At 42.8% G+C, this 11325-nt stretch overlaps 1 pseudogene; it reads left to right on the top strand.

Annotated features, from left to right (window-relative positions):
* The first annotated feature begins 10188 nt into the window (after nt 1–10188).
* Nucleotides 10189–10277, top strand: LOC112580739 (annotated as a pseudogene).
* The last annotated feature ends 1048 nt before the right edge of the window (nt 10278–11325 follow it).

The raw sequence follows: 11325 nt of genomic DNA, 5'->3' as shown, positions 1-11325 counted from the left end.
CGTGAGCACAGAAAGTCCATACAGCCACCCACAACTTGATCTACTAGTTGTGAACGGAAACTTTTGAACACGTTCCACCAGCAGCACAATGGTACCATTTACTACTTTATTCTCAGGGGAAGACGTTTGCTGTGTGAATAATACCAGGGACTTATGTAAGCCTCTTCATTTTCAGGGAGCTTTATGGATGTTCAGCAAATTCACACAACACCCTGGTAAGGTAGCAAGGCATTGTCATGCCTTCTTTACAGAGAGAGAACCCAGATCACAGCATCGAATGTTCCCAAGGCCAAATGGACAATCAGTGGCGTGGACTTTCTCCCAGAGAGACCCATGCTCTTCTGCTAGAGAGCACAATTTCCAACCTACAGAAAAACTCCACAGGGTTCTATCCTGGATGTAATACTTGAGCATAACTACTTTGCTTGTTGATACATCTCCCAATATTGCCTTAACTTGGGTTTTGTTCACATGGATGAAAAGGACACAAGACAAGGTGGGGGTACTCATATAGGATAGTGGTGAAGGTTTTGGCATTTCTCACTTGCTTTGCCATTGAGGAATTGTCCAATCTATGTTCACAGCACTTGGGGAGAGGAGCTGAGTATTCCTAAAACCTCGTAATAAAAAGCAAAACAATTCTTCCTACAATATAGGACAGCTTTGTTGATTTCAACTGCTAGTTAAGAAATAGAGGGAAAGTTTTCAGTATTAAGTACAGAAATTTGCAAATGTTTTCTATAATGAGTTGGACTGGGGGGCCTCCAAAAAGATACCTCTAAGTCCTAACCCTCAGGACCTGTGATTGTGACTTTATTTGGCAAATCAGTCTTTGTGTGTATAATTAAGGATCTTTAGATGAGATCATCCTGCATTTAGGGTAGGCCTAAATCCAATGAGAGGCATCCTTAAAAGAGAAAGGCAGAGAGAGATTTGAGACATAGACATGAAAAGGGGAAGACCACGTGAAAATGGAGGCAGAGACTGGAGGTATCCAGCTACAAGCCAAGGGAACTCTGATGATTGCTGGCAATGCAATGGCTGGATGGCATCACTGACTCAATGGACATGAGTTTGAACAAACTCCAGGGGATAGTGATGGACAAGGAAGTCTGGAGTGCTGCAGTCCATGGCGTCATAATGAGTCGGACACGACTTAGCGACTGAACAACAACATCGGAAACTTGGAGAAAGGAATGAAATGGGTTCTCCTTCAGATTACCCAGAAGGAGCCAACTCTGACAACACCTTGATTTCAGTCTTCTGGTCTCTAAGACTGTGAGGGAATAAATTCATGTTGTTTTATACCAACCAGCTCGTGGTAATTGGTTATGACAGTCTGAGGACACCAGTACACCTTTTCAATTTTTTCTACAGAATCATATGAATTTTAATTCAGTTTAGCTAAACACATACCATACCATATCTTTGTGTGTGTGTGTGTGTGTTAGAGGGCAATGTAGCTCTAAAGTGGTTGATAATTACTCTTCTAGATAAACAACAATAGTGAATGAAGAACTGCATCACCCTGACTTGCTCCATTGTGAAAGAAGAGAGGTACCATGAAGGGAAGGAGAGTCAAGAATCAGTGGAGTTTTTCTTACTGACTTACTCTACTCTGTAGTATTAATGAATATATATTCCATCCTTCCAATTTATCCTATCCCCCCTTTCTTCCTTGGTGTCCATATGTTTGTTCTCTACATCTGTGTCTCTATTTCTGTTTTGCAAATAGATTCAAGTGTACTATTTTTCTAGACTCCACATATATGCATTAATATTACAGAGTGAAGTTACCTTACCCTTAATAACAAAATATGTCGTTACCCTCAAAAATACATCCCAATATACATTAGGTACAAACAAATACTGGTTGATTTCACTCATTTGAGGTACCTAGAATAGTCAGATTCAGAATCAGAAAGTATCATAGTAGATGCCAGGGCCCGGCATGAGGGGTGGAGTTATGGGAACTTAGTGGTTAATGAGGATAGAGTTTCAGTTTAGGAAGGTAAAAAATTTGGGAGATGGATAGTGGTGAGAGTTGCACAACAATATGAATGTACTTAGTGCCACTGAACTGTGCAGGTAAATATAGCTAAAATAGTATGTTTTATGTTTGTGACTTTTAACCACACACACACACAAATTGAAAAAAAAAGAACCAGTTGAGTGAATTGAAGTTCTAATCACAAAGCAATAGTTTTCATACCTTCTTTTCTGCAGGCCACTGCACCACGGAGCACGCATGGCAAGGTGGGGCACAATATGTCTTTTAATAATCATATGATTATAATTATTCTTAATTTAATACCATATGTTACACAAAATTTAACTATTATAAAAATTCATAATATGGAAAATGAATATGCATATGGTACACATCACCCTGGTTTTCTTCCTCTGAAAATATGTGTGCTCTTTCTCTCTCCCCCCTCACCCATCCCACCTCACCCCAACCCACCCAGCCTTTTAAAAACTAGGATGGAGAACAGGTCTTTAGGACAGCTTCTAGTTTTTTGGCCCATTTCATTTTCAATACTGTAAGTCTTGTTTCTTGCAAGCCTTGGGTCAGGTATAAAACTCTCACTAAATACATCTGACGTGAGGTTACATTTTTGGTTAAAGGACAGATGAATAAGAGGCTTAAAGAATCCACCTGCCAATGCAAGCAGACTTAAGAGAAGCAGGTTTGATCCCTGGGTTGGGAAGATCCCCTGGAGGAGGATGTGACAACCCACTCCAGTATTCTTGCCTGGAGAATCCCATAGACAGAGGAGCCTGGCTGGCTACAGTCCATAGGATTGCAAAGAGTCGGACACAACTGAAGCAACTTAGCACACATGCACAGATGAGTAAACTTTTTGTCAAGTGTCAGATAGTAAATATTTTAATTTCTGTAGGCGTGAGGTCTCTGTTGTTACTACTCAACTCTACAGGTGCAGTGTGAAAGGAGTTACAAACATGTAAGCATGGCTGTTATACTATTCTTCTACTGTGGCACAGCAAATGATCATAAACTTAGTGGCTTAAAACATTCACTTATTATTTCTAATTCAATAGTTTAGAAGTCCGGGTGGGCTTAGCTGAATTCTCCCTTTAGGGTCTCACAGGCTGACATGAGAGTGTTGGCTAGATGGGCTTTTATCTGCAGGCTCTGGGGAAGAGTTCACTTCCAAGTTCATTCAGAGTGTTGAAAGAACACTAGTTCCTGTTGGTTAGAAGGCTGAAGTCTCAGTTGCATTGCTGTATGTTGGCTGGGGCCATGCCCAGCTCTTAGCACCGTCTCTCAGGGCCACCCTTCTGGTCTCCCCTGGTGCTGCTTGCTACCCTTTCAGAGTGTGACTCAGAGGTTATACCCTTTCATCAACACAGGGTCCTACCGACTCTTCGACAACTGTGGGTGGGACAAGGGAGGACCACGGGGGCACGGCCCCATCCACAGCTGTGGCACATGGTGATTCTTGCGGCATTTACACTCACTAGGCTTTCTCCTCTTTTCACTGTTAAAACTCATTTATCAGATCTGCTGGCTATGATTGACCATCGTCTTTGTCACTACTCCTACCTGACTCACTCTTTTTGCTCCCCAGAGCCACTGCTCATGAAGACTGTGGGACTAAACACCCTTGAGTAGGTTCAGAAGGTCTTATAAAATGACATCATGAAGTCACCTGCAAAGAGCTGCCTCCCTGCTGAACAGGGATTAACTCTGCTGTCTGCTTGCTCAGGTGGGACCTCTGCCCCTACCCCCTGCCCAGGGCACCACCAGTGAAAATGAGGAAGCAGCCTCTGTCCCTCTTCCTCCCCACACACTTCACAATTGTTTCTTGAGGAACTTCCATATTCTTGAGGGGCTTCCCTTGTGGCTCAGATGGGAAAGAATCTGCATGCAAAGCAGGAGATGAGAGTTCAATCCTTGGGTCAGGAAGATCCCCTGGAGAAGGGATTGGCAACCCACTCCAGTATTCTTGCCTGAAGAATTCCAGGGACAGAGGAGCCTGGCAGGCTACAGTCCATGGGGTCATAAAGAGCCAGATACGACTGAGCAACGAACACTTTCACTTTCATTGCAGTCTCCTTCCTGAATACAGCTCAGCAGGCCAGGCCCCTTTCTGAGGCCCCTTGCTGGACTCATTGCCCACAATCCTCTTTCTCTTCCATTTTCCTAGGGCAAACACTTGTCCATGCAATGAAGGCAAAGCCTGTGCTGTTGAAGCCACGGCTGTCTTCACTTATAACACTTAACTTTCTCTTCCTGACCCTGGATCTCAGGCCCTGAATATGTGGCTCCTACCCTGGCAGGGGGCTTGGTCCCAGCTCAATCACCTCAAGTTGATACTACCGGAAAGATACAGGGGTTTCCTGTTATTATCTGTGCCCAGAATTGTTCTGAGCCTTAGACATTTTTCTTTTCCTATTTTATAAACAAAAGTGTTATGTCTGACCACCCAAGAAGATCCTGACATGAGCCACCAAGGAAGATGAGACCTCCACCCCCAACTGGGTGTCCTCTCTGAAGATTCATGATGCAGATTCACCTCAGCAAAGAGAATTTATCAAACTTTACCTTCTTTGCTTGTATTATGAGAACTTGGTTCTCAAGTTATGGCATTCTGTTACAATATGAAATAGTGTTTCAAAGTATACATGTATTTCCTCCTACGAATGCTGATACATCCTAGGGAATGCTGATCCCTAGGAGCTTTCTTTTCAGCCTTTAGAAAGCCAACGCTATAAAACATAAGGGTAACAAAAGGGAAGATGGACACCACACAGAGAACAACTCTCTGGGATTTAGAGAGAAGCAGAGAAGAGTTCCACTGTGAAGCTGCTTTTTCAGATGTTTTCCAAGCTAAACAATGTTCTCAGAAATGGATATGTGTTCTATCTCAACATTACACCGTGCCCATTATATTTGAAATGGCACAGCTTGGTATATTATGCTGTATATCTTCTGAAATGAAAAAGCTCTCAGCACCACACCATAAAAGCTCTGCTTAATAAATTTCTTATTTCTTATGCAATTAAGTCAATATGACTCTCTTCTGCACCAGGCAATCCATTTTATCACTTGCCATTAGTGGATCCTTGAGGAGCAATGTAAAGACCTCCAGTCCACAGAGCCAGTTGCAGGAATATGTGTGAACTCAGACATGCCCAGCCAGTGGCCGGGGAGGGCTCTGCATGTGCATTTTGGGTGGGAGTGGACCTGGTGGAATTTTGCCAGAGACACAGAGATCACAGCTACAGTACTCTCTTTTGAACTTGACCATTTAAAAATTTTGCCTTTCCTTGAGCAGTATTGAGAGCTAATAAAATATATCATAATCCCAGGGTGTAAACAACCATGAGACTTCCATCACTCCAGCTCAGCAGAGGCAAGGAAAAAAAACATGACAACCCAATTGACATATAAGAACAGGCATCGTTCCCCAGGCAGCTCAACTCTGAGTGGTCTTGTCTGGTTTGGTACCACAAAGTGCCACTGTTCAGTTTAATACTGCTGATCTGGCCTTTCAGAGGCACATGCAAACACAGGCTAAGACTGTGTCTGCCAGGACTGACCTGAAAGAAAGGGAGAGGAAAAGATGGTGTTACTGACTCCCTTTCATGTTCACAGAATCCTGTGAAAAAGGAGCAGAGGGCTTAGTCATTGTTTCAAGCCCCTGAATATTACCACGACCAGGATATGTTGGGTTCTGCTCAGTATTTGGTTTGAGTTTCCATTATTTTAGCAGTAAACAAAGTAATGTCTTGATGAAGGTGAAAGAGGAGAGGGAAAAAGTTGGCTTGAAATTCAACATTCAAAAAACTAAGATCATGGCATCTGGTCCCTTCACTTCATGGCAAATAGATGGGGAAACAATGGAAACAGTGAGAGACTTTATTTTGGGGGGCTCCAAAATCACTGCAGATGGTGACTGCGGCCATGAAATTAAAAGACACTTGCTGCTTGGAAGGAAAGTTATGGCAAACTTAGTGTATTAAAAAGCAGAGACATTATTTTGCTGACAAAGGTCCATATAGTCAAAACTATGGTTTTTCCAGCAGTCATGTATAGATGTGAGAGTTGGACCATTAAGGAGGCTGAGCACCGAAGAACTGACGACGCTTTTGAGCTGTGGAATTGGAAAAGTCTCTTGAGAGTCTCTTGGACTGCAAGGAGATCCAAACAGTCCATCCTAAAGGAAATCAACCCTGAATATTCATTGGAAGGACTGATGCTGAGGCTGAAGCTCCAATACTTTGGCCACCTGATGAGAAGAGCTGATTCATTGGACAAGACCCTTATACTGGGAAAGACTGCAGACAGGAGGAGAACGGGGTGACAGAGGATGAGATGGTTGGATGGCATCACTGACTCAATAGACATGAGTTTCAGCAAGCTCCAGGAGATGGTGAAGGACAGGGAAGCCTGTGTGCTGCAGTTTATGGGGCTGCAAAGAGTCAGACACGACTGAAGGACTGAGCAACAACAACAAGACGAAGCAAAAGCGAAGTGAATCACAGGCATTAAAATTTTGAAAGCCTTTTCCAACAGAAAGATAGCTAATAACTTTTTAGCCTACATTTTATATGAGGAAAAACAAATGCTTCAATAAAGTGTCCCAAATTCTTAGAAGAATCAGAGACACCAGTGACTTCAGTGTCTCTGGCCCAGTTTAGCAGTTTCGGCCCTGGCAGTAGTCCCACTGACAGGACAGAGGGCTCTTTGGGAAGACAGAGGCTATTTGAAAGGCGAGTATTATTCATAAATTATCTACAAATGGTCCAATTCCTACAAGTCCCAAGTCGCTTAGATTTTCAGAGGGGAAATTTTAATCACAGATCATTTCAGGTTGATTTTGTATAAGCTGAGGACAATTTTGAGAATTCAAATGACCAAAAAAAAGGCAAAACAGTGTCTCCTGGGACTGCTCAGGAGACTTGTCCTTGCTTGTGATGTGCTAGTTAATTACCATCTGCATTTTGCTTTATAATTCACAAAGCCCTTTTCTTGGACTCTCAGAGGCCTCACCCTCTGCACCTGGCAGGAGCTGCTGAAAACATCCTCCAGGGAGAGAACCAATGGTTAATTTACCCTTGGAGCATACCTAGCTAGTTAGCTGTAGGCACAGGTTAGGTATTAGAGACTAAGTATTAGAGTTCCAATTCTACCTGTCTTCCCTAAGCATTTCCCCACATCAGAAGCTGTGTCTGATCTACACGTATCCATCTCCCTGCCTTCCTCCTCTCTCCCTTCCTCCCCTCTCCCTTCCTCCCTCCCTCCCATCCTTTTTCCCTCCTCCCTCTCACTCTTCCCTTTTCCTTCTATCCTTCCACTCTTCCATCATCCCTTTCATTGTTTCTTCCATTTATCCAATAATTGTTTATTTGGCCTTCACTATGTGCCAGCTGGCTTCCCAAATGGCTCAGTGGTAAAGAATCCACCTGCCAATGCAGGAGACATGGGTTCGATCCCTGGGTTGGAAATACCCCTTGGAGGAGGAAATGGCAACCCACTCCAGTATTCTTGCCCAGAGAATCCTATGAACAGAGAAGCCTGGCAGGCTATAGTCCATGGGGTTGCAAAGAGTCAGACACTACTGAGTACTGAGCACGCACACACCTATGTGCCAGCCATGGGATTAGGTGTTAATCAGAGGTCAAAACACAGTTCCTTCAGATGACAGTGGAGGAAAAAGTAGGACCTGAACTGAACCCTCCCTTATCACTGAGCTCTGTGGAAGCGCATAGATTTTAGCACATGAGAATCCATATAATCAAAGGAAAAATCCTCTACCATCTCTATTTCCACAATGATGAATGTAAGACTCTAGGGAAAGATGATCTGCCTGAGGTTATAAAATTACAAGCAAAGTTGGTGGGGGAGTCTCTCTTGGGTCTTTAGACAGAATGGCCGTGATTCTTCCAGGTATCTTTTTGGTTTAGTTGAGGAAAACAGAAGAGACAGAGGGATGGTCATGTATTACCAGGCCTATTCAATGAACTGCAGCTGAAGGAATGGCTTTGAATCATAGACAATGTTTGCTCAAAGTAGGCATTTGATGATTTTAGAATAAGTGATCCAGAGGATGGTTAAGAAAAAGCGTTCATCCTTGCCCTGGTTCATTGACTCATATGCATAAAATACATAAAAACAAGCTAAGAAATATTTACCTACAGGAAAAATGACTGATATAGCAAGAAAATCATAGGAATATAGGTATGTTATTCATTTAGAAGGCCAATTGCTGGCCTAATATATAGTTGTAAAATTGAGTTACAAATTAATTCTCTAGGATGAATAATACCATGGTGATTCTAGTAATGTTGATTGCCACAGATGTAAGAATGCAATAATAAACAAAGTAGGTAAAGCTCGGAGAAGGCAATGGCACCCCACTCCAGTACTATTGCCCGGAAAATCCCATGGACGGAGGAGCCTGGTGGGCTGCAGTCCATGGGGTCGCTAAGAGTCGGACACGACTGAGCGACTTCACTTTGACTTTTCACTTTCATGCATTGGAGAAGGCAATGGCAACCCACTCCAGTGTTCTTGCCTGGAGAATCCCAAGGACGGGGGAGCCTGATGGGCTTCCGTCTATGGGGTCGCACAGAGTCAGAAATGACTGAAGTGACTTAGCAGCAGCAGCAGCAGGACAAAGCTAGCTAACCCCGAGTCTCCCAGTCTCTAGCATATATTGAAATTACCTCGAGGGTTTGTCAAGACTTGCATGAGGAAGCTCACCCCCAGAGTTTCTGATTCAGGAGGTCTGAGAATTTGCATTTCTAATAAGATCCCTGGTGGAGTTGAGCTGCTCCTTTATCTGGGACCACAGGGAGAACCCCTGAGTAGAGATGGGCTTGAGAAAGACCATAGACAGTCAAGACAGAGCAAAAAGAACATGACTGAGTTGGGGGGCATCTGGTGTTGGGGACTTTGAAAACTACAACTCTTGTGAGGTACAACTCCAAGTGCCAAAGTTAGAAAAGAAAAGACATTTTCTAGAGCATTTTGATGAGAAGCAAGGTGGATCTCAGAGGAGGGCATGGCAACCCACTCCAGTGATCCTGCTGCGGAATCCCAAGGGACAGAGGAGCCTGGCGGGCTGCAGTCCATAAGGTTGCAAGGAGTCAGACAGAACTGAAGTGACTTAGCACGTGTGCACGCATGGTGGATCTCACAACCCATGTTTCAGAAAGATAACTCTAATGACAAGGTAAGGGTTCTAGGTCTTTCTGAAAGCAGAAGAATTCATGTGGGTGGAGTGAGTGAAAGTCACTCAGTCATGTCCGACTCTTTGCAACCCCATGACTATATGGTCCATGGAATTCTCCAGGCTAGACTACTGGAGTGGGTAGCTGGGGTCTGTGGCTATTCTGTATAATTTTGATACAGTAAACTAAATGAGATAGAGAAATTAAGTTACATGATGCGAAATAAACTGATATTATCTTTTAAAAATACTCTAGTATTATCATATAACAATACTATTGTTTTCTTATTAAAATATTTTTTAATTTAAGCTGTATATATATATATATATATACTTTTCATAAAAATTTTCCAAAGTACAAAAAAGAAAAAAGAAAGTCAATAACCCAAACTTCCACCACCGCCAGGAAAACACTAGTGTATTGTATTGTGTATTGTCTCCATCTTTTTAATGCACAAGAGAATTTCATTCTCTGTTGTGACCATACTATAGATAAAAGGTTTTCTTCCTATTACTTTACAAAATGTATTTTCTTAAGTCATTGTAAGCTCTTGCTAAACACAATAGTTGCACATGAGTATGCTATAGCAGATACTGATGTTTGCCTATATAACAGTCATATTCCAGATTTTTCCATGCCTGATTTCCAACATTTTTAGGCCAACACTTCTACTATTTGAATTAAGTAAATCTTGATTAGTGTTAAAAAAGAATCATGGTAGTTCCTTCTTCCTGGTAGTTGATTTAATGGTGTTACTTTAACAAAGTTTTTATTTTGACAAAGTTCTCCAAGATGGAAGCTGACTGAATAATGATCCCCAAAGTCATAAGATCCTAATCCCTGGACCTGTAAATGTTACATTATTTGGAAGATGGCTCTTTTCAGATGTGATTAATTTAAGCATCTTGAGAGAAGTCAGTTTCACTGAATTAAATGGGTGAGCCCTAAATGCCATCACGGGTGTCCTTACAAGAAAGAGGCAGAGCTTACTTCTATAGCGCATGTACTAAAATTGAAACAATACAGAGATTAGCATGGCCCCTGTGCAAGGATGTCATGCAATTCACTTTCATGCATTGGAGAAGGAAATGGCAACCCACTCCAGTGTTCTTGCCTGGAGAATCCCAGGGACGGGGGAACCTGGTGGGCTGCCGTCTATGGGGTCACATAGAGTTGGACACGACTGAGTCACGACTGAAGCGACTTAGCAGCCGCATATTTTAAACAAGGGGTGGGGTAGGCAAAGGGAGATTTCATACAGGCACACAGAAGAGAAGGTGATTTGAAAATGGAACAAAGAGAGATTTGAAGGTTGGAGTGATGTGGCCACAAGCTGAGGAATCCTAACAGCCACCAGAAAGTGGAAAAGGAAGGAATGGGCTCTCCCCTAGAACACCCTGAGAGAGTATGGCCCTCATGACACCTTAATTTTGACCTAGTGATGCTGATTTTGGACTTCTGGTCTCCAGAACTGGACGGAATACATTTCTGTTGTTTTATGTCACCATGTTTGGTGTCTGCAGGCAACTAACGTAGATCAAACCCTTCTTGAAATGTTCTGTCCCAATTCTGGTTAAATAGACATGGTCTATCAAATGGAAGGGTCCTCCTGGAAAGACTGTCTTACTCTTAAAAGGAAATACATGGTGGGAGGGAGTCTTATTTCTTCTCCCAGATGTTGTTGCCGCTACATACAGCATTAGAACTGGAGCAGCCGTCTTGTGCCTGTGCAGCCGGGACACAAGCCAATGAGCCAAGGATGGGAGAGGAGAAAGATGGGACAGACTTGGGCCTTGGATGACATCATCAGGCTGCTTTAATTAACCAGCCCTGGGACTTCCCTATAATGAGACTTCTTCTTACATGAGATAATTTTCTTACGTGAATTAACATGGTTTTTAAGGCCTCTTTAGTTGGGTTTTCCCTTACTTTCAGCTTAAAGCAATATAACAAATGCATGCATCAAATAGATTATACTGTAATGCGAAAATGGGCAAACTGTGACCCGGCAAGCAGCTACCTGGGTTTGTAAATAAAGTTTTATTGGATCCCAGTCTCAACCACAGACCACTGTCTACACTCTTTAGCACCATAACAGCAAAGTCGGGTAGTTGTGAGGGA

Source organism: Bubalus bubalis, chromosome 19 (genome assembly GCF_019923935.1).
Source record: "Bubalus bubalis isolate 160015118507 breed Murrah chromosome 19, NDDB_SH_1, whole genome shotgun sequence".
Lineage (NCBI taxonomy): Eukaryota > Metazoa > Chordata > Mammalia > Artiodactyla > Bovidae > Bubalus > Bubalus bubalis.
The sequence above is the reverse complement of the archived record's forward strand: the minus strand, read 5'-3'. Positions and strand labels throughout refer to the sequence as shown.